Source organism: Podarcis filfolensis, assembly GCF_964270895.1.
Source record: "Podarcis filfolensis genome assembly, chromosome: 6".
Classification (NCBI taxonomy): Eukaryota; Metazoa; Chordata; class Lepidosauria; order Squamata; family Lacertidae; genus Podarcis; species Podarcis filfolensis.
The window spans coordinates 21,159,993-21,182,793 of record NC_139609.1 but is presented as its reverse complement, the minus strand read 5'-3'; the positions used below and the strand labels follow the sequence as shown (position 1 = coordinate 21,182,793).

The 22,801-nt window shown below is 43.1% G+C and overlaps 1 protein-coding gene across 12 annotated transcripts in view; it reads left to right on the top strand.

The window, feature by feature from the left end:
* NTNG1 (netrin G1) overlaps positions 1 to 22,801 on the top strand; it is a 207,033-nt gene that overhangs the window by 38,453 nt on the left and 145,779 nt on the right. The gene's annotated exons all lie outside the window — the stretch shown is intronic.

The window sequence follows — 22,801 nt, the reverse complement described above, 5'->3', positions numbered from 1 at the left end:
TAGTCCATGGTGCAATGGAGGTGTAATGGCTGTCCACTTAGAGTTCACACATTGAACAGAGCTGACATTGAAAGAGCCAATCTGCCACTTGTCTTCTCCTTATGATTGAAACAGTGGTCAGAGCTCTCTAGCATTGCACACCTTGATTATATTGGTAGAGGAAGGACTACATTCAGCCCAATGGCCACCTGAATTCCTGAATTATTTCATAGGAAATACCAAACTTCACGCTGTCCCCTTATATCAGGGATATAACTGCTGATCCTCTGCATGTTGGACTCCTCCCAGCACTACACTGGCCATGCTGTCTGGGGCTGATAGGAGTTGGAGCCCAACAATGTCTGAATGGCCACAGGTTCTTCATCCCTGCCTTATGTGGATATATCATACCTGTCTACCCTGAAGAGTTAGGCAGGTGGTGAAGAGAAGGCTAGATATGGAATGGTTCCTGTGACTTTAATTTGTTTATTGGGTTTATTAGGGTCCCATCGCTGGGTACAAGAATGAAATGAAACAATAAAGTGGCAATTAAAACCAATAAAAGCTCCAAGGGCCTTCTGATGGTTCCCTCACTGCGAGTGAGGGTTACAGGGAACCAGGCAGAGGGGCGTCTGCCCTGTGAAACACCCTCCCGTCATATTTCAAGGAGATCAATAACTATGAAACCTTCAGAAGACATCTGAAGGCAGCCCTGTATAGAGAAATTTTTAATGTTTAATGTTTTAGTATGTTTTTATATATGCTGGAAGCCACCCAGAGTGACTGAGACAACTCAGTCAGGTGGGCAGGGAATAATAATAATAATAATAATAATAATAATAATAATACGATACCACATCAGCCTGTGGAGTGTATTCAGGAAAGTATGCTTGGCAGCAGCCCCACACTGCTCCTGCAATCTTATTACTTGCTTTGTTTTGTACACTTCCCTTAAGAATCTTAATACTTAAGGGCAGCTTATAACTTGTCAAAGTAAGTAAAGCATTTTAGGGAGAGTCTCTGCAGGTGGGCACCCTAGAAACAGATCTCTGTCAAGCTGCAATATCCTGAATAGTATTGATGGCACTTGGCTTGCCCCAGGACTCCATGATTGTACTGTACAAGCACAGTAACTGGCATTGGGGGCAACATTCATATACTGAGGCTCCGAATATTCACCTTTCAAGAGATCCCTCAAGTCTGAAGAGAACGGATTTCATTTCTCAGCAGGGATGATCCATGTCCTAAAGCAAACTTCCATTAAAAATGCCTACTGGTATCAGAAAAGTTTCTGGTGATGCATACAAGCTAATACAGGCCCAAAGATCTTGCTTAGACCAATCTGAATATTCTAGTTGACAGTGGCCCCTTTTTCTCATGGCTTTGATACATTTGTAATTTGTTTTCTCAATTTTGGACATGTTTGTTTGTTTGAAGAAAACCCCACTGCACATGGAACAGGTGTTTTCATTGAGCAAGGTGTCTTCTTTCCAAAGGTTTTGTTATTATTAATGTTTGTTTACTTGGCTTCGCAACTGTGAGTATTCCCAAAGCATTCTAATATCATCCAAACTTTCTGAAGCTTGCAGCGAGGCTTGGTAATGTACGTTGTAAATGAAATGCAGCACGGACAGTTTCAAAGTCCGTAAGAGAGGAGCTTTCTGGGAAAATCAATTTTAACAATTGATATATTACATCCCTTATTGGAAGAGAAATGTGCTGGTAGCATCTTGGAAAACAGTCAGGTTCTTATAGTGTGTTCACTGACAGGCCCAATCTCTTGCGGACCCTTAAATTCATATATAGAAACCTTTACTTTCTTGCAGACGTGAGCCAAAGGACTCACATTGATGCACAGATACACCAGCAATGCAATTAATTGGTGCTATGGAAGTAGCATACTTTCCTCCTAGGTTGTTTCACATCATAATATGAAACATCCTCAACCAAAGAAACATAAGGTCACAAGCAGTATTAGAAACTCAGATATATAATCTAGGCGCCAAATGGCTCCTTAAACCAGAGTTACAGTTGCCAAAATGGAATGCCTAGTTGCCATTTTTGGGCCAGAAGGCTCAAAAGTCATATTTTTCAGTATCCCCTTCTCACAGTGGCCAACCAGATGCCTACGGGAAGCTTGCAAGCAGAATGGCATTTGTTAGCACTGATCTGTTGTTAACTCCCTTTGCCTTCCCTCCACTGTCAAAATGTGAAAACTAAGTTTGAGAGCTGGTTAAAGGTAAAGGTAAAGGTACCCCTGCCCGTATGGGCCAGTCTTGACAGACTCTAGGGTTGTGCGCTCATCTCACTCTAGAGGCCGGGAGCCTGTGCTGTCCGCAGACACTTCTGGGTCCCGTGGCCAGTGTGACGAAGCTGCTCCGGCGAACCGGCACCAGAGCAGCACACGGACGCCGTTTACCTTCCCGCTATAAAGCGGTCCCTATTTATCTACTTGCACCCGGGGGTGCTTTCGAACTGCTAGGTTGGCAGGTGCTGGGACCGAGCAACGGGAGCGCACCCCGCCGCGGGGATTCGAACCGCCGACCATGCGATCGGCAAGTCCTAGGCGCTGAGGTTTTACCCACAGCACCACTCGCGTCCCCTTTGAGAGCTGGTTACGTTATAACAAACAATGTAGCTTTTATTTATTAAACTTTTTGTTTTTGTTATTATGTTAATATTTATTATTGATACACAACGTAGCAGAACTGGTATGGCTCAAATTCCAAGTATGATCAGCATCTGGAATGGAATATCATACCATTATCAAAAGGGAGGTCATTTTGCATAACAGTCTTCTTCTTCCTCTTCTTCTTCTTCTTCTTCTTCTTCTTCTTCTTCTTCTTCGGTGATCACTCATGGACGAGTAAGACTGTCTTCCATGAACACGGTCTTAACAGTGAGTCCGTAAGTGACCATGGACGCCAATTCTGGATCCACGCGTGCTTCCGCATAACAGGACAGTAGGACTCACAAGGGTCCACAAAATTGTGGTTAGCAGTGGAGGCTTGCCTAAACTTTTCGGTCATTTGAATCCTACGCCCTCCCTCGAGAGGAGTGCCTTATCCTATATCTCACACCGTGTCTCAAAAATGAGAGGTTGAGGAGCTGGGGAGGATTGTGCATAATGCGAAAGCAAGCCCAGAGCTGTAGAAAGGGATGGCAGGGCTTGCTTTGGCTGGTCTCTCCATGAACCCAGTAATCACATATCCAAAAAAACCAACAACAACCCCACACTCTGTCTTCCTCTGAATTTTGAGGAGAGTCGGAGTTTCCTCATTCTCTATAGAGTTCCAAGATTGGGAGGAAATCTGTATCACTGTGGCTGGTAATTATGAGTAACACTGGAGGGAAAAAATGGTTCTGTTCTTCTCAAGGTTTCTAAATCTGGCTGTAAACGTTACCCTTCCCTTGAACCCCAAGCACTTTTTACTAGGGGCTGCCGCTGCTTCTGTAATGGCTTCTGTGGTAGCAGTGGAAGTCTATCCTTGTCCCCCTTTTCTCTTCTCTAATGCCTCAAATGAATACTGGTTTGGCAATATCTCAGCTGCCAGCATCCCAGGTGTCAGAGGCTAGGGGAACACAATTTCCCCTGACATCAAGCAGGCTGTAAAAATAACATTTCCCAGGGCTCCCGGAGGTCCCAAATCCAAAATGGGATCCCTGGGCTAATGTTAACAGTTTGGGCGCTCTTTGATGTCAGGCTTACATTGTAAGCCATTTACTGAATAACTGCCTTTCAATTAACCAGCAAATGTACATATAGAATAAATTAGAGTAATTTCAGACAGACAGCAGAAGGGTGAATAGCTTCACTCAGCTAAATTATATAAAATGAAAACAATTTTACATGCATTGAGTGGATTTAGAGAGACTGCTTTTGTCAACGACTTTAGTATTGATCATGCCTCATAATGGTGTACTTCTGTTTACAAAGAATACAAATCTATTAATATTATTCTATTTTCCCCCCATTATTCTTTTACCAGTATTAAGAACACAGAGCTGTTTTCCACCCTTGGCTTTTCCATCATGTAGTATATTGATTAAGATATTTTATGATTAGCTTTCCCAGGAACTTCAGGAGTTATGCTTTAGTAAGAGGGCTTTTGTTGAAGTTTGAGAGCTACTGGGCTGGGAGTCTGACCTCTGCATCTGACATCGTTACAATTTCTAAAACCATCTGAGTTTGGGTAGCCCAGGATTACTATGACTGACAGTTCAAAAATACAGTGATCTGTTGTGTCTAACCTATGTCAAGCTGGAGAATATTTAAATCAATAATAATGCTATCAGAAGTGGAAAATCAAATGCAAAATAATTCCCTAGGCTTCCTGTGCATAATGACACCTGCTCTTTTGATGAATTGCTAATGCATTCTTGCACAGGAGAACAGCCAAATCTGGGATAGAAAGAGCAAGACTGGAAGAATTTGTGATTTTGTTGCCCTTACTACTGTTCACCGCTGTTTATTTTTTTGTTTAAAAATGTAGAATTCACTGTTTAAAAACCATATTCAACGCAGCACAACTCATACTAATTACCATTAAAAGATAAATCCACCAAAAACCACTCATCAGTGGTTATGGGCTTGTTCAGAATTTAAAAGCTGGGGGGATTATAATAGCTACTCTTTCATCTCTTCATAGAAAGCACTTGGCACAGCCCTGATGGAATTCTACTACATTGCAAAGCTGGCAGAGGAGCTGTACAACTGAGTACTCTTCACATCACAAATTCCCTGCCCATTGAAACATAGCATTTCAGGGACAGCGGTCATCCCAATGTGCTCGTTTTCCATTCAGTGAGTTTTTGATGTGCACGAGCCTTTAGTGATTCTATTTCCCATCAATATTCTGAAGCAGCACAAGCTTAAAGATTTTTTGATTCTCTAAAAGTTCATCTCTTATTTGGGGGGGGGGAAAAGAGCTGAGAATATTTCTGCATCTCATAGCTATAAAGAACAGGAGTTGTTGTTTTTAAAGGATGGAAGAGCACATGAAGGCTGAAAGCTAAACGTAAAGAGAGAGGGGGGTCCGTCTCTTAAAACTGGGGAAGCTTCAAAGAACATATATAGTGTCAGAAACCCAGGAGATTCCAGGCTTGCCATAACATATTGATTCGAAGCCCGTTGGAAAGTATATCCTTTCTGGCATAAAAAGGCAATAAATATTTGGCAAAGGTGTGTAGCCTTTCTGCACTTAAGGTAAGAAGGGTGCATTTTGCCAGTGCAGCTTTAATATGTACTAGTTGTTAATTAAAACAGACGACTTTACTAGTTCATGTTTTATGCATTTGTGGGATTTTAATACAGCCACAACTAAAAGGTTTGGTTCAGGAGCTTGGAATCCTCCTGTAACCCTTTAACAAAGCACTTTTCGACTTAATTGATGTGCTTAATGCTGCTATGATGCCTACTCAAGGTGCTCTAGGGACGTCAAGTAATGAAAAATGAAAATCTACTCCCACTCTCTTCCTGTGTGCATTAATGGACACCATTAATGATGCAATCGTTTACCTTTCTACTCAAAAGTAAGCCTTGTTGTTTTTAATGGAGCTTGCTAGCATTGCAATAGCCTTCTCATGCATTCAGTGTATTAGCTCCATCCCTGCTCCCAAACTGGACGACAAGCCTGTAGTACATGTTGTTGCATGCCACCCCAATCTCTGATTCCAGGGGTGCTAGGCAATTTACCTAGGGTCCATGTTTCCTTTTGGAAATGAGGCACAGCAGAAACTGTGGAGTCTTGATTTATGGTTGATTTACACCTATATGTCAATCAACCATTTACAACCTGAGCTTGGGAGAGGCTCCCAGCATTAACACTCCAAGAGAGGCTTGTTTCTCCACAGCCATGGATGCAAACAGAAGCCAACCATCATGCTTCAGCCCTCTCTCCAGCTTGCCGTCTTTTCCAACCTGCAACCTTTTCCCTCCCGGTCACATCCCAGCCAATTCTAAAAACTCTGGCTTTGTCTTCTAATTAACTTGGAGCTGGAGGAGGGACCCCACCAACTTGTCATCTGACACAGAGCCTTTGCCTTCTTAATGGGCCATTGACTTCCCTTTGTTTTCGTAATGGCTCATCACTCCAGGCGATTACCTCATCAGGAAACCAGGCTGGCTTACAATTTAATCCTTGCTGGATCCAGGGGTTCAGGAGGCTTGAATAAATTCTAGCACTTACTGGATCCAGGAATTCAGGGGAGTCTGGCTCGTCACTAATGCATAAGGCTACGAAGACTCAGCATGAGTTTAAAACCCCAGGGGTGCATGGAACCACATTTCAAAAATATAGTTGACAACATGCTAACCTTATGGGGAAATGGGAGATGGGGTGGGGGAAGTTCCCATTTTTAAAAATCTCGTTTTACTTTCTTTATTACTTTATTGTTTTAGGGGTGGGGCAAGAGGAAAAGGTTTGTGGTAGGCTGTATCAAAATTGTGAAGTAGACTATAAATGCAATTATACAAAGTATTTCAAGGCTGGGGGGAAATGGAGGGTACATTGAAGGGACTCCTCACCTGGAGCCTAATTTGGTCTTGGGTCAGTCGGAGCAGATGATATTGGGTTATGTGGATCAATAGTCTATCCCAGTATAATGACCTGACCTGCTGTTTGGGGTGGATAGGTGTAAGGGGCATGCAACCAGACAACAGACCATCAAGCTTTAGACAAGGAAGAAAAAAATGAGATAAGTGAAGATGGAAACAGCCACAATGGCCAAGGCTTAGAGACACAGCAAGCTGACACATGGAGTCAAATGCATCTAGCTCTTGCAAATTCTAGCACAGTATAGAACAAGCCTGGGGAGTGTACAGTGAGATTTCTGCTGAGGGGAAAACTTCAGGAAAAGTCTGTGTTCCCTGTGGAGTGTTTCAGGACACAGCTTTGCCTGAAGATGTCCATATCTAGAAGTGTTCTCAAACATCCCTCCAAATCGTAATCTTGTTGTTTGTGGAGATTTTTTAAATTCTCTAGTCACACAAGAAAAGGAACTGGAATTGCATAACGAATATTTGTCCGCCTTCACTCACTACACTCCATTCAGGATACATACAAACCAAGGAAGCGTTTTCTTAATCATTTGGCAACACAAAATGCTGGCTGTTTTAGTTTTCCATTTGTTGATTTGATTTGCTCTTCACACTGAGGGAGAAATCCTGAAAATGGTAAGAAATGTAATTTAATATGTTCTAATTGATGCTTCTGGAAAACTTGCATCATCATAGGAGAAAGCAACACACAGTGATGTCAGTTCCGTACCAGCGTGAAAACCCATGTTTGTTTCCTAATGCCAAAATGTGGACATTTCGACAGTTAAGACGAATACTCCGAAAGGATATTTCGTTTTACTATCTTTCTTATGCATCATTTTCAGAAACTTCCTTTAGGCTTCTAATATCGTTGTTACATACCACTGAATAGCATCAAAGGGCTCTGTGGCACAGCCTTCAAAAACAGTAGACAAGACTAGGCCTTTGGGGATGAAAGAGGAATAGAGCATTTTAATCCAGAAAACAGGTGTGTATCAGAAGTTTGGGAAACATTTGGTTCGTAGAGTAGTAGCTTATTAGCACACAGCCTAACTATATGTGCCTGACCAACCCTTGTTTTTCAACCCAAAGGTATTATGATGCATTTTACAGTGATTTAAAACCTGCCTGGTATAATCCTCTGCGTATGGATGTGGGAGTGTAATCGCCGCCTTCTTTTTGCTCAGGAGTGCTAGCTAGCAAACCGCTCGATCTGCAACCTTGTTAAGATGAAGCACTTGGACATAAACAGATTGGGTCTTCCTGAAGTCATTGGAATTAAATTGGTTTAAATCCAAGCACTTAAGCTTAATTGGGGTGAGGCTTTGGGTTGTACATCTGACAGCGCATATATTCGTGACAAGTGCCAAATTCGCTCTCTTGCTCTCTCTCCACCTTGCCATCGTTTTCATTGGGGATGAGAACTACGAGCTGCATCGGAATTGCCTTGAAGGGATGCTCTGGCATTGTCCGTGTGATTTTTCTGCTGCTCAGCTTCCCTAATAAATCATTTATATCAGGAGAAGTGCAACAGGGCTAGTGAGAAAAACATGGTTGTTGTTGCTGCTGCTGTTGTTGTTTTGTCTCCATGTCAGAGAGCAAAAAAGCCAATAGTTTCCCCAGCCCAGTTTGTCACTTTAGCTCCAGTTAAATGCTGACCTATCTGAGATTTTTGAACTTTCTGTTGACATCTCTATGAACTTGCTCTCTGTAGCTTTGAGTCAGCTTGCTGGCCTCTGCTTAGATCCTTATGCTTCTTAAATCTTCAGTTCTGTTTCTTTCATCTATTTTGCCCCTTGATAAGACTGTAGAAGTTTTGGAATTGGTTAAGGAAGAAGAGAAAAGCTCATCCACTGCTGTTTTCTTAGCACAGATTTTTTTAAAAAAGAGAGGAATGGGAAACATAGGGTGGTGGAATAACATCGGCCCCATAAGAATAGCTTTAGTACCATAGGCAGAATGGCATGTTCACTCCTACAATTTATAACGTGTTTTATATGGGAACAAGAGCAATCCTGTCCTATTGGTGCCAAATTAGAGAAAACATTAGATCTGCATCTTTGTCCTTAAGTGCAGGGCTTTTAAATGCAAGTTGCCATGGTGAAGGTATTAATCTGGACTGGTTCCCTACCACAGGAAAGGAGTAGTGCCAACTTTTTGTTGCCTACTATGGTTCCAAATCACAGGACTCTATGCTGGCAGTTTCTACAAGGAAAATAACTCCCACAGGATTCAACTGGTTCCCCCCCCCCCCATGGAAATTGCAGGCCCTGGGTCAGGTGAGCCGTCCAGATTGGGACTGAAGCAGGAAGCAAAAGCTGAAAACCCTCTAAACACCTGACCACCACCACCACCACTGCTTGGGTCTTGCTTCATGTTGGGGACCCTGCACTGGCAATTTGTGTTATAAAACAACAACCTGCACTTAAGGGCACATACATGGAACTTAAGTGCTACCTAGCTTGTGCCTCGGGACACGGGTGGCGCTGTGGGTTAAATCACAGAGCCTAGGACTTGCTGATCAGAAGGTCGGCGGTTCAAATCCACGCGACGGGGTGAGCTCCCGTTGCTCAGTCCCTGCTCCTGCCAACCTAGCAGTTCGAAAGCACGTCAAAGTGCAAGTAGATAAATAAGTACCGCTCCTGCGGGAAGGTAAACAGTGTTTCCGTGCGCTGCTCTGGTTCGCCAGAAGCAGCTTAGTCATGCTGGCCACATGACCCGGAAGCTGTACACCGTCTCCCTCGGCCAATAAAGCGAGATGAGCACCGCAACTCCAGAGTCAGTCACGACTGGATCTAATGGTCTGGGGTCCCTTTACCTTTAGCTTGTGCCTTAGCTTCTTCCATTCCCCGCTTTCCTAGCCAGCCAGTCCCCCTGCCTTCCCTTTCATTTCTTCAAAAAAATACCTGCTGGTGGCTTGATAACAGAAGAAGCTCCCATCAACAGCTGGTGTAGAGATGGACATTGTTTTCTGAAATGCTAACCTGGCAGCTGGGCTCTGGTGCCCAGCAAACTGCTGCAACAGGTATTTGAGGACATAATGGAGATGCTGTTTAAAAGGGAAGTGGGTGACTTTAATGAGGGCTGTTGTTTTGTGCTAATGCCAAGCTCATTAAAAACCAGATCTGATATTTGCAGGCAGGAAGCGGTGGTTGCACTGGGCTCTTGAATATAAAAAAACCCCACAGAATTTGTTTAAAACATATTTCATATGAAAAACACTCTTTTTTCCATCAAAAGTCTCAAGATTTGTCAACTTTTTGCCAGGATCCCTAGGGGACTGCCTATCCACTTTGAAATACCATCTGCTTCCACTGGGACTAAGGCGAGGGACTTTGAGATTTGCACCTTCAAATGTTGAAATGTGGAACTGAAAGAAACAAGGGCTCTACAATGAATTCCAGTTTTGAAGCCTGCCTACACAAGAAACCAGAAAGTTTAAATTCTGTGGTCCAAAGGCAGACAAATCACTGATTTAATCTCTTTACGGTGGGAGTGGGCACTTGGTATACATAAACTGGTCTTTCCCCATATTCTGGAGAACCATTCTTTGTGTTTCCCCATGTTCTTCACTTGTGGTTAAACCAAGGTGCTTTAATTTTGCACTAGGTGAATATTAAGCCTCTTGGTTCCGTATGTGGCCCTGTGCCTTTAATTAAAGAAAAGGAAAAAGACAAGCGTATCAGTTGATGCTGAACCTGAGGCCACAGTAATAGCTTTTCCGTACTATTTGTCTCATTTAATATTCACAGGCCACAAGGCTCTGTCTGTCATTTGTGGTTAGGAGTCTACATTTCCCCCCCTTTTAGTTGGAGAGAGCACTTGTCCTTTTTGTTCTACTTTGACACCGACACCGTGTTTCGCTTTACTCTGAACACAAAAGCATGAGCGCCCCGTGCTGTTTGTACATTGGTGTCACCTCCTCCACCTGAAATTAGCATTCCCCAGTGCCAGCCAGCATATTTATATGGAGCATAACGTCCTAACTTTGACAAGTTAGGAAACAAAAACCAGTGTACAATGAGCATGCCAATTGAGGCTGATTATATTAATTGCTATTCAGGTCAGCGCTCAGATTAATTATTATGTTTGTGTAGCGTGTTTGTTAAGTGGTTGCCTGATTGCTGTTCAGAAGATTGATTACTTGTTACATTTACCTTGTGGCTTCTGCGGGGGAAACCGGTGCTTGCATTTCATCAGTTCAAAGCACACTGAGGTCAGGGAGGGCAAGTGGGAATTGCGTGTTGATCTCTTGGTAGAAGCTTGTGCAGACCTGAAATGGCATCAAATGCTTTGTTGAGTTATATGCACCCTTTTGATCTTCCTTAGGGACATCCTGAAAGCATGTCACTATGTTTCAGGGATTTTCAAATCCTATATATACACACACACAGTTTTTAAAAATTAGATTCCTCTTTCGTCATTATTAGAGCTGAGCTGAAAATTCTCTGAAGAAATCTTTCTGAGAAGATTACTGGGATTTTTCTTATTTTCTATCTCTGCACACACACACACACACGGTAAAAAAGGGCCATTTTGCAGACCATTCTCCTTCCTTTACCTTTGTGTTGGAGCAGCCACTTCCCCTTGGAATGCCCCAGAATGATAGTATCCATGGCATCATGGGATATGCAAAATGGTACCTAGACTGCCAACGCAGCTAACACTGTTCACTTGCAGTAGCACCAAAAACAGAAGTGGGGAAGCTGTGCTCCTGCCACTGCTGTTGGCAAGATTCATCCTGGTTAAACTGTTGGAGATTTTCTTCTTTCCTTGGGATAATTCAATGAAAATTTCCTTGCAATTTCTCTGCCAACAAATAGGGCAGGGGAATTTTGATGTACCAGGTCATGGGGGAAAAGAAAGTGCACCTCCTTAAATTCTGTAGTTTTACAAATGAAGGCATAAGAGCAACCATCTGTTCCTTAACAGGTCTTAAAAGTAGGTAAATACAACCTCAGATTAACAACAACACATGACATATTACACTGTGTCATGCAGAACATGCGTATAAAAATAAAATTCCTAGTTACGTCTGTGGGCCTGCATGACCTTGTACCTTGTTACACCAGTAAATCCTCTTCATTTATACAAATTCCAATTCAAAACTGAAGTATTTCTTTATGTTAAGAAAAAAAATTAAGGAATGCATATTCCCCCCCCCCCATTATTCTAGTTTAAGTAGTGCCTTTAAGAATTTCCAGTAGTTGCTTTGCATCCTCTGCTCTTTGTACTTTGATCCGAGCTATTTGGTCTCACATTTCCATAAAGGCAGTTGTCACCATGGAGAAAGATAGCATCATATAATTTAGTAAAGGGCATACTTGGGGGGGGGGTTACAAAATACTTAGGGATTTAGGGACAAGAGGCTCTGTGATTAGAGCAAAGTGTGGAAGAGAACTTGGTTTTATTATCATGGAACATAAATGAAATATGCTTGGTGACTGGTAAAAAAGAGTTGTCGGTGAGCATATAAAAATAATGCAAATAGTTATTGTGGTAGTTATGAAGATAGTTGGACAGTTGTTTCAAATATCAGAAGTGTTTGGCTATAAATATACATTTACCAAACATGTGTCAGAGTGTTAAATGGCACCTGGTTTTGGGAGGCAATACCATAATCGGATGAATTATATTGGGACTTAGTCCAATGTTGATTTAGTTTAATTGGATTGAGAGGACAATTCCAAACTAAGTGAAATCTTTAATAGTAGCAGAAAATAGTGTGGTGTCCCAAGTGGAAACATCCACAAGTTCTGTCTGTAAGGAAATGACTGATGAAGTTTTTAGAGTTGGCAGAAATGGATAAATTAACTGATTTCATTAATAGGCAGAAAGGTAGTTCTCAGAATTTAACGCATTCCTGAGAGATGGGCATGCTATTTACTGTGTCACAAATGAGAAAGTGTCCTCAGGGGCTAGAGCCCCAGTCCAGGGAGGTATAAACCTGCTGCCCAAAGCACTCAAGAAGGAAAGCAGGGGTGGTGATGTAACACAGCTCAAAACAGCTGGCGTCAAGCACAGGGAATCAGTTCAATTGGTCACTAGTGGAAGGTTGTACAATTCTTCAGTAAAATACAATAAAATCTCAAGCTTTGAATTCTGATGATTTTCTAGGAGAAGGAAGTTTCATATTTATGCAGCAATTTTTAATCTCCCCCCCAACTCTCAGTTCATAGAATAAAATTACTTGCAATCTAAGATTTAAGAGAGGGGATAGACAATATCATCCCATAGCAGTGCAATGCCTTATGCTCCAAATACCCTCTGCATTCCATCCCCTTGTCCCTCTTAACTCAGTTTCTGGCGGTGTGGTGCTGGTATGAGGAATAGTTGCAGTATGGATTTCTTGTACTACCACAGCAGCATGGGAAGGAGGCTCAGGGATGGGGAGTTTGTGACTCTCCAGATGTTTTTGCCTATGCTAAGTGGGGCTTGATGAGAATCGAAAAGCATCTGAAGGACCACAGGGTGACATCTCCCACTTCACTCGTGTAACATGAGAAGAGTGTCACAGAATAGGGAGGAGAAGAGAGGAAAGGCTAGCAAAGAATGAATGGAAAGAAATGCAGCTTAACACTAGGGCTCCCAGATGTTGTTGTTTGCACAATGGGTGGGCATGTAGCCTAGTGATGCCACGCCATCGATGTGCAAACCAGCTACCCTCCTTATACACTTCACAGATCCCACAGCACACATACTTTTAATGTAGGTGGAGGTCTGCTTTAGTTAAGCTTTGTTTTAGTCAGGGTTTAAAAAGGGAAGCTTTTGTAGGGGGATTTTTGCAAGAAATGTCTGCTGTTCAGATGGATCATACTCAGAGATGTAATATGTTTTTAATATCACATGCTTGGGTGGCAGTGAGGAGTAAGTTCAAGCTAATGAGATTCTTCTCATTGTCTTCCTGGAATTCTTCCTTTAGTGTCAGGGGGTTTATACACCCAAGGGAAGACATGAGCTTTCATCCTATCCCATCCCGTGGAGATAGGATTCATAAGTAGGCTGAAATCCTATGTGCCTGTGTGGTGGTTTTTTGTTTTTTGTTTAAAAAAGAAGTAAATATATAAAATGGACTAGAGATGGGCATGCTATTTACTGTGTCACAAATGAGAAAGTGCTTTTCCATATCTCACTCAGAAAAGTTGCACAGGCAGTAAAACTTAGTTTAGTTACAAAGTTGTGAAAGTTCCTAAATTATTAATATAGGAACACGGGGATGGCTGGTGAGAGCCACGTGACTGAGTCGAGGCAACCAACTCAAACCTCTTCACAGGCTGGGTTTCTCAGGTGGACAATAGGATGGATTGCTTATTTCCTCCCAAGATAAGGGAAATGACATCGCTAAGCCTGGCAGGGCAGCCCACTCTATGGCAGGGGTAGGCAACGTAAGGCCCATGGGCCACAAGCAGCCCACAGGGGTCGTTTAACCAGCCCACAAGCCACCCCTGAACCAAGCCACCCGCTCGGTGAGTCCCCGCGTGCTGTACTAAACCGGCTCTATCCATCATATTCAGTTAAAAGGCCTTAGCAAACATACAGCGATGGAGCAGCCCAGCCTCCAACAACCCTGATCCAACAACTCTTCCCAGAAGATTTTTGTTTAACACCCACTGTGTTTAGTGTGTTTGACCCTGTTACATTATACCACACATTTTTCATTGTCTTACAAGCATCCATCATCATCATCATCATCATTTTGCAATATTAAAACTTTATTTTTCAAAACTAGAAATAGAAATTTTACTCGGATCTGACAAATCTCGCCAGCACGGAGGCACTCCTGGGAGGTAATCATGACAACGGACATGCTTCAACTGCTTGAAACAGATTACTCATTTTCACCAAAAAGATGCAAGTCCCTGCATAGAGCAAATCAATTCCTTGCAGTGACAGCCTATTTGTTCTGAAAGCAGAAAGACGGTCCCCTCAGACTCTGAACCAGCTGGCGTTAAACCCTTGTGCCTTTTCTCTGGGTTGCACACATTACATAATGCACAGGCCTAGTTTTTTTCTACTCTGTCTCACTCTTTCAGAGCACGGACCTGAGAGGTAGTTTGAGTTTTTTCATGCTGGAGAAACATTATGGCCATGACTGTTATTGTCGGTTGGCTGGCTCTTGCTTAACTGGAAAGACATAAATCTTCTTTAGAACGCTAGCTGTTGTACACACTCCCTTTCGCGCTCTCCCCTTCAGCCCGCCCATGCTATTAGCTTTGGACATACTGAAATGATCTTGGTCTAGCATCAAAGACCTCAAGAAGTAATGATGACAGGGGATCTAAACTCATTAAAATCTATATGGGAGTTGGATCTACACTCTTAAATTGGTAACGCAAACTCGAGGAACCTTTTAAATCAGTGTCGGCTAAACTGAGAGAAAATAGTTTCAAAACAATTCACACAATTCACAACCAATAAATGCCACAGGTTAATAATATCTCCTTCCAGTCCTTTATGTTGGAGTGCATTACAAACAATTCATCTCATATTTCCATATGTGATGGGGATGCAAACCTGTACAATTAATTTTAGAAAACTGTCTTTGAAGAAGTTCCTCCTATTACAGGACAGGCGATTCAACCTGGTCTGAGGCTAGCTTTCTTAAATCTGGTTATAAGATGACAACAACAACAAATTAATTCAGTTTATATTCTGCCCAATACCCGCAGGTTTCAGCGTGGTTCACAACATAAAATCACAAGATAAAAACACAAGATACATAATAAAAATAAGAACAAAAACAACCCAATAATCCCCCTTTTCCACAACACATTTTAAAAGGACATTGGGTGAAGGCCTGGTTAAAGAGAAATATCTTTACCTGTCATCGAAAGGTGTATAATGAAGGTGCCAGCCAAACTTCCCTGGGGAGAGCATTCCAAAAATGGGGAGCCACTGCAGAAAAGGCCTGTTCTCATGTTGCCACCTTCTGGACCTCTCGTGGAGGAAGCACACAAAGAAGGGCTTAGAAGGTTATCTAAGGGTCCATGTAGATTCCTATGGAGACAGGCAGCCCATGCGGTATTGCGATCCTGAGCCAAAATCATTATTTAAGGACTTACTAATCTTTTTCACGTCTGCAGCAAGAAATACAATAACACAGTGTAGGAAAACAGCTAATAACTTAACTCTAGAGGCATGGTGAGATAGAGTAGCCCTAATGGAAAAACAAATAAGCATCTTAGAGAGTGCTCAGGAACACAAAGACCAAAGATGAATTTGAAACTGGATGGCACATGTCTATTCAGTACACAGGAAAAGACAAGGTTGTCAACTCACCACAAGCTTCCCATGGCTCACCCTAGGACGATCTGTATTATTTATCTGTATTATTTACATGTCTATGCATGGAATGTTTCTTTTGTGGGGGTGGAAGTATATGGGGATTGTTTGTTAAAAGTATTTTTAGAAACTGAAAATATAAAGTTAAGAAACCAGGGGGAGAGAAGTAATGTGTAGTCAGCCTCCCTAAGGAAACCTGTGATTTACTGCATCCTCAGTGTCCGGCTGTTCTATAACGTGAAAGGCTTTGTGCCTTCATATGCTGCAGAGTGTATGATTTTGGCCCATCAAGTCAGTGTTCAAAACTGCTCAAAGGCTGTGAGGGAAAACTGAACTCTTTTGTGGGGAGCCTCACCGGATATTGTGCCTCTATGGCATTGGATCTACACTGCGGCAGGAAGCTATGGGCCACAGAAACTTAACAGGAAGGCTGGCTGCAGTCTTCCCTTCCAAGCCTTTTCTCTTCAAACAGTTTTTGAAAAAGAACTTGGTCCATGCAAGTCAGCAGCTGTGTTCGCACTTGGTTGGGTTGTTCCTGCTGTGTCAAGGACATGATTTGCTAGACCTTTGCTAGTCTTTACACATATTTGGCCTTATAGGTTTTGATAAGTAGAAGCGTAGGGCTTAGTACAAAGCGTACGGGTGAATGATAAAGGAAGACAAATGTCAAGCAGAATTGTCACCAAGTCTTTAAAATTTAATCAGCTTCTTTGAGTTCTTCACACCCTCCTTTTTTGTGCTCCATGCCATTATCAGCTCTCTATTTTAGTCTTTAGTGAGGCTGCCCACAATTATCACTATTATGTGTCAGAGACAGTTCTGTTCTCCCCACCCAGACAACTGGCTGTGCCCTGAAAGCACCTTTAGTTTGGGTCACAGGTTGGCCAGAAGCCTTGCATGGGATGCCTGACATCTCCTGGTGCTGCTCCATTCTTCTAACCTTAGCAGAGTTCTTACCTGTGTTTCCCCACCCACCCCACACATTTTGTGCTGTGCTCTTCTAGTCTTAGAAGTAAAGTCTGAGACTCAAGCACATAGATTCTGCAAAGTTCTGCATGACTCGGCGACCTGTGTAAGTATTCATGCACCAGTGGCCAATTGCCGGATGATATGCCACACTGCTATGGCACTTCTGAATGCAGGCAAAGCAGCATGTGAATTATAAAACCTTGAAACAAGTTGCTGTTTCATATGGAGCCCTGCATTCACACCAGGGACAAAATTTCACTTTTCCAGGCCATTCCCCTGAAAGCTAGGTCCAAGGTACTTTCTAGAAAGCATCTATGTTCATCATTTATTGTGCTGACTAAGAGGATATGCATCTTTCCCCTCCATTTTCTAATTCCATGCTGAAGTAGTAAAACGAGTGGGATTGCATCCTATATTTCAAAATTTGCCATTCCTAATTCTAACATATCCCCAAACCAGAGAAAATATTTGCACGTGTCCATACATGTACTCCTGTATTTCAGATGCTATTCTGCCTAAGTGTCCCTTCTTTTTAAACATTTCATCAGCAAATTGTGCTCATAGCCATAATCTACTGCAAGCCTTTCTGGCAGTTGAGGATCCCAAACCATAGTTTTCCATCTTTGGAGAAAACATCAAAATCCTGCTTGCGGCAAAACTGTGAATGGAAGTTTCTCATCTTCACCACTCCCTAGAAGTGGGAAAGGAATCATACAACCTTGAGGCAGCTAATATTTCAAACAGTCAACCATCTGAATCCAGCCGCTGCCTTGCCACACAAGAATGCTGTGTCTGGATTTATCAAAATGCTACATAGTATAGTTTCATTGCTTGACTTGCTGGCCATAAGTAGCCCTGTCTGTACAGTGGACGCTCAGGTTGCAAACATGATCCGTGCAGGATGCACGTTCTCAACCCGCAATGTTCGCAACCCACATCTGCGCACACGCGGGTTGTGATTCGGCACTTCTGCGCATGCGCAAAGCGCGACCGCCAAAAACAGGAAGTAACCCATTCTGGTACTTCCGGGTTTCTGCGGTCCGAAACCCGAAAAAACACAACCTGAAGCGGCTGTAACCCGAGGTACGACTGTATTGTAGTTTAATGGCACGTGACAAAGAGTAGGTGGAGCAGCAAACATAATTGAAGAAACTGGGGACATCATGCAAGAAGGTGCCAACAAAAGCCCAATGACACCTAAAATAATTTGCCTGCATTTTAAAAATAGAATAAATGTGTCTGGGGCATCTCTGAACAGTCTCATCAACAGAGGGAGTACCTTTATCACCTGCTGCTGTGTAGACAAAAAAAAAAAGTGTGGGGTGAAAGGATTATTAGTGAACCTTGTCATTATGAAGTCCAGCTACTGGAACAGTTCCTAGGAGGTGTTGGCAGAAAACACATACAACAGCTCCTTCTTGTTTGCTGTTATCAAAACTGGGCAGGAAATTTGCAGAGAGAAAGAAATATTTATGCATCATGCCAACAGCCCTGCTTTTCCCAGAGTGATTACATATAAATTCAGAATGAAGCAGATTTCATGCACCTGGTTCCAGCAATTGTGAATTCATTTTCAAAATGGCCAAGTACTAGCCTTCACCAAACTGGGAGCCTCCTGTTGTTGTGGACTACGTCTCCCATCATCCCTGATCAATGGACCATGGTGGCTGGGGCTATTGGGAATTGTAGTCCCAAACATCTGGAGGCCACTATGTTGGAGAAGGCTGGCAAATATTTATACAGGGCAATCCTGTGTGTGTCTGACTCCATGGTAAGTATTATAGTCACAGACTATGGTGTTTTTTAGCTCACTGATCACATTATTCTTTCGAAGGCTCACCCCCTTCATCATATCTGTTACTTCTGCTGCTGCAGATCACTGCCTTGTGATGGAAGTGGTAATGGAACATGACATATTGTAACTCTTTACTTTCCCTGGACGGGCCAGAAGAAGGATGGGCACCTGGGGCTAGGCACGTCAACTGCTTTTGCAGTGGATCAAAGCGTATTAGAATGCAGTCCGTCACTTTGCTTCAACTTCACCTTTACAAATCGTCTGAGCACCTCAGCTCCATGTGTCAGGAAGCAAATCACATAGCCTCAACTCAGCCAGTCTCATTGGGGTCACCTGTCATGTATCAACATTAGGCAGATCCTACGGCGATCTGTTGGGAGCTCCAACGTGTCACTTCGTTCTAGGAATAGCATTATAAATATTTGTGTCCACTATAAACCAACGTTTAACATGGCACTGGACGGCCAAGCAACAGCAGCAGCAACACTATAAAAACGGCCTTGCTATTAGGCCACTTCGTTCCGCATTTTGCTTCCAAGAGCAACCAGCTGTGGAAGCTCACAGGCTTTATCCTCAGCATCTAGTGCTTATCAAAAAAAAAAATCAGGTGATGCGACAAACCTGTGTCTGGATGGTCCTCAGACTGGAGGTGGGACTCAGATTATGGAATGATCTGCCGTGCAAAACATTCCTACATGAAGAAATCTATTGTAGAACAGGGAGAAGGCACAGCTTGAACTTTTTCCCCTGACCCTCCAGCATTCTGACAACTCGTCTTCTGTTTGTGGGAATGGCATCTTGGAGGCACAATGCCTCTGAACCTGTAGCTGTCATGGCTAATAGATTGGTAGACCTGTTCTCCATCAATTTGCCCAATATTTTTTAAAGCCAGTAAGAACATTAAAATGGGAATTGAGATTCAGCTTTTTTAAAAGAGTCACTAAAAACATGGATGGGGCGGGGATGTGCATGTAAGCCACTGTGCACCCCAGTTTCTCCAAAGTGTAAGTGGCAATCCTTGGGGTCTCACATTTCAGCGGTGTCCTATGTGGTGGCAAAATTGTGTGCCCCCCTGCCTCTCGACTTCCATTCTACAAGATAGTTGCTGAACCCCCTGTGTGCCCAGTGTGACTAAACCAATGGCGCTCCCCTAAAGCTGCCTCTGTTTGTGCAAACCTGGAGAGAGTTTCTAAGCACATTCTATTGAATACACTTAAAAATCTTCCCATAATTGTAAGACAGGGAGGTGTCTAAGCATGTTCAACTGAACCCCTAGAACCCCTCTTCAGATCCTCAGATTAGTTGCACGAAGATCTGAAGAGCCCCACCACCACCACATAACGGGGGCACAGTGTGGCAGGGCTTGCATATGTGCCCTGCACCCCAGCAGATTTGTATCCATTGCATGTTAAGGAGAATACCAGCATAGGGTTTGAAACATCATCATACATAAGCAGCTTGCCTTATTTTCTTTTTTTGTTTCATTTTGCATATTTCTCTGTTAAGTTTGACTGTACTCTCCAGAGAAAGTTTTCAGTGGTGCAGTTCTTTCGACTGTTGGTCCAAAGGTTTCCTTCATGCTTTCGTACATTTTGCGAGCATTGCAGCAAGTTGAATGCTCTGACACAGCTTTAGCTAATAGTCATTGGCACATTGTCTGGCAATCAGCTGGGCATCTGCAGGAGCTGGCTTCAGGCACCAGGCCTGTTGGCAGACCAACTCTGTGTTATAAAGATGTCTGCAAATGTGACATGAAGCCTGGCAACATTAACCCCGCCGTGTGGGAAGCTGTTGCAGACAACTGAAGTGCCTGGAGACAGGTTGTGTATTCACTGCGGCGACCAGAGGAGAAATGTCTACTGGGAATAGCACAGAGAGAAGAACACCATGGTGCATCTGCACCAGCAAAACTAGACACCTTCATCTGCCCTGCCTGCACTGAAACATATCTCCCCCATATCGGTCTCTACAGCCACAGCAGGTGCTGTAACTATCCAATGCTTTGACTTTACCCGCAATGGCACACTCTTCCATTGTCTCTCAAGACAGACGGATGCCCACAAGATATGTGATAGTATTAAATGCTAATCTTGCATAGCCCTGATTTTATATCCAATTTGTTGGGGGGGTGTTTTTGTTTTTGCACATTTTCTGAAACTAAACAGCATCTGCAGCTTGAGGGCTTAAGTACATGTTCATGTTGTGTAGTGGAAGCAACATCAGAGCGATTTTTTTTAAAGTTTTGTGTGTGTCAATGAGGTACTCAGTGTGTAGGGAGGAATGGCTTACCCTTCCTTGGGGAAAAATGTGTTTCTCCAGTGGCAAATGGGTGCCAAAGGGAGTCCAAGGTCTGTTCTTTTTCTTTCATATCTCTTGTTATTTATAGCATGCATGCCACGGTTATGCAGGAAGAAGCTCGGGGTGACTCACTCCCTCTTTAATCCTCACAACAACCCTTTGAGGTAGATTAGTTTGAGTGACAGCAGCAAGCCACTAAACTTCATAGTGGAATAGGGAATAGAAGCCAGTCCAACAGCTATATTCACTGCTACTTTGTTAACAGTAGTTTCGAAGCTTATTAATTCCTGTGTTTCATAACTGTAAAATAAATGGCTGCTATTTTCAGGCTTTCGATCTAATTAATTTAAGTCACTTTCGAAGCAAGCAACTGCTGTTCTTTTTCTTTCTTTTTTCTCAAGAAAAGTGTAAAAAGGGCCAGTGTGCGTGTGGTGCTTATGTCAAGACAATAAGTGTCCGTATGATGATGGGGGTGGGGGAATGTGTTAAGGGAAGCAATGTGCGGGGAATTTCATTTTGAAAACTAGTTGTCTGTGTATGGCCTTGGCGAGTATCATTTACAGGTGCACCTCTGGCCAAGAAGGAGAGTCCTTAGAGGAGAAAGTATTGATCTGCATTGCCCTCCACTCTGGTGAACCTAGTAATGTATTGTATTCTGCGCTCTTACAGTGGATAGAAGCCAGTTGCTGCTATGTTCTTTTACTTGTCAGTCGTAATGGGTGAATCATTCTTCTTCCTTATCTTGGGTTGCATCTGACTTACTTATGTTTGTGGGAATTTTTCATAATTTAAAAGTCAGGAAGGCGGATTATTTGCATGTGCCTCAGTGCACATGCCATAGCTCCCAATGCTGGAGTTTCATTGTTGAAGTGAATGGAAAGGGGAGTAGCTCCATGCTCACAAGTGGAGCCCCTGGGTAAGAGCCAGGGTCTCAAATCTGAGCCCCTGCAGGGACTCTTCATGGGCAGCTTTAGAAAGAGAGAACAAAAATTTAAGAACCACTTTTGGACTTCTGGATTGGAAAAAAAGATGGGTGTGTGGTGCCTGAGAAGAATTATGCCTGGCAGAATGATAAGCAGCGATAGAATAGGATATAGCTAGATATTATCCTGTAGTGCATGTTCTGATTAATTTGAAGGATTATTATATGTACAATTGGCAGGTGGTGAATTGGATTTTTCTTTTCTTTTTTGGTTAACTTAGCTGTTTTTATTTTTGACTTCTAGAAGTCCTCTATCTTGGGTTGATGAGGACACGCACAGAGAGGTGATAGGTGGATGATGAGGGGCTCTGTATGGGAGAAAAGGTAGAAAGGGCACCCCTCCCTCTCGCCGCCTTCCTCTCCCCCAACCCCCGAATGAGGGACTAGAGATGGTGGCGGCGCTGAGAGGACAGAAGGCCCTGGTGACGGCAGGATCGGCTTAAGCAAGGAGGGGCAAGTGCTCGCCAGCTGGCTCTAGCCCGGCAAGAGGTGGAAAAGGAGAAGAAGCAGCACCGTCGCTTCCACTGCGGCCACCCCAGACTCACCTCCCTGGGAGAGAATGACGGAGCTCCAGTCCGAGCTGCCACTGTGGAGACGGCCGACATGTCAGTCTGTCCGTCCGTCGGTTGGGGCAACACAAAAAGTTAGGGGTACGCATACCCCTGCGTCCCCCCAGAAAAAAAGCACTGAGAAAGGCAACCCCAGGGTGGGAGGCTGGGGGGGGGGGACAGAAGTTCCCAGGTGAGACCTGGGAAGGTTGACTTTTTTGTATATGCATAAAGAATATGATACAATTTTGATAGAGGGTTTCTATATCTATTCTCCCCCCCTTCTTTCTCTTGCCTTTTTTTTGTTTTTTTCTCTCTCTTATTTTGGCTTTTCTGTATCTTTTTCGTTTTTGGATGAGTTTGGCTTTTATTGTCTCTTATGTTGAAAATTTTGAATAAAAATACTTAAC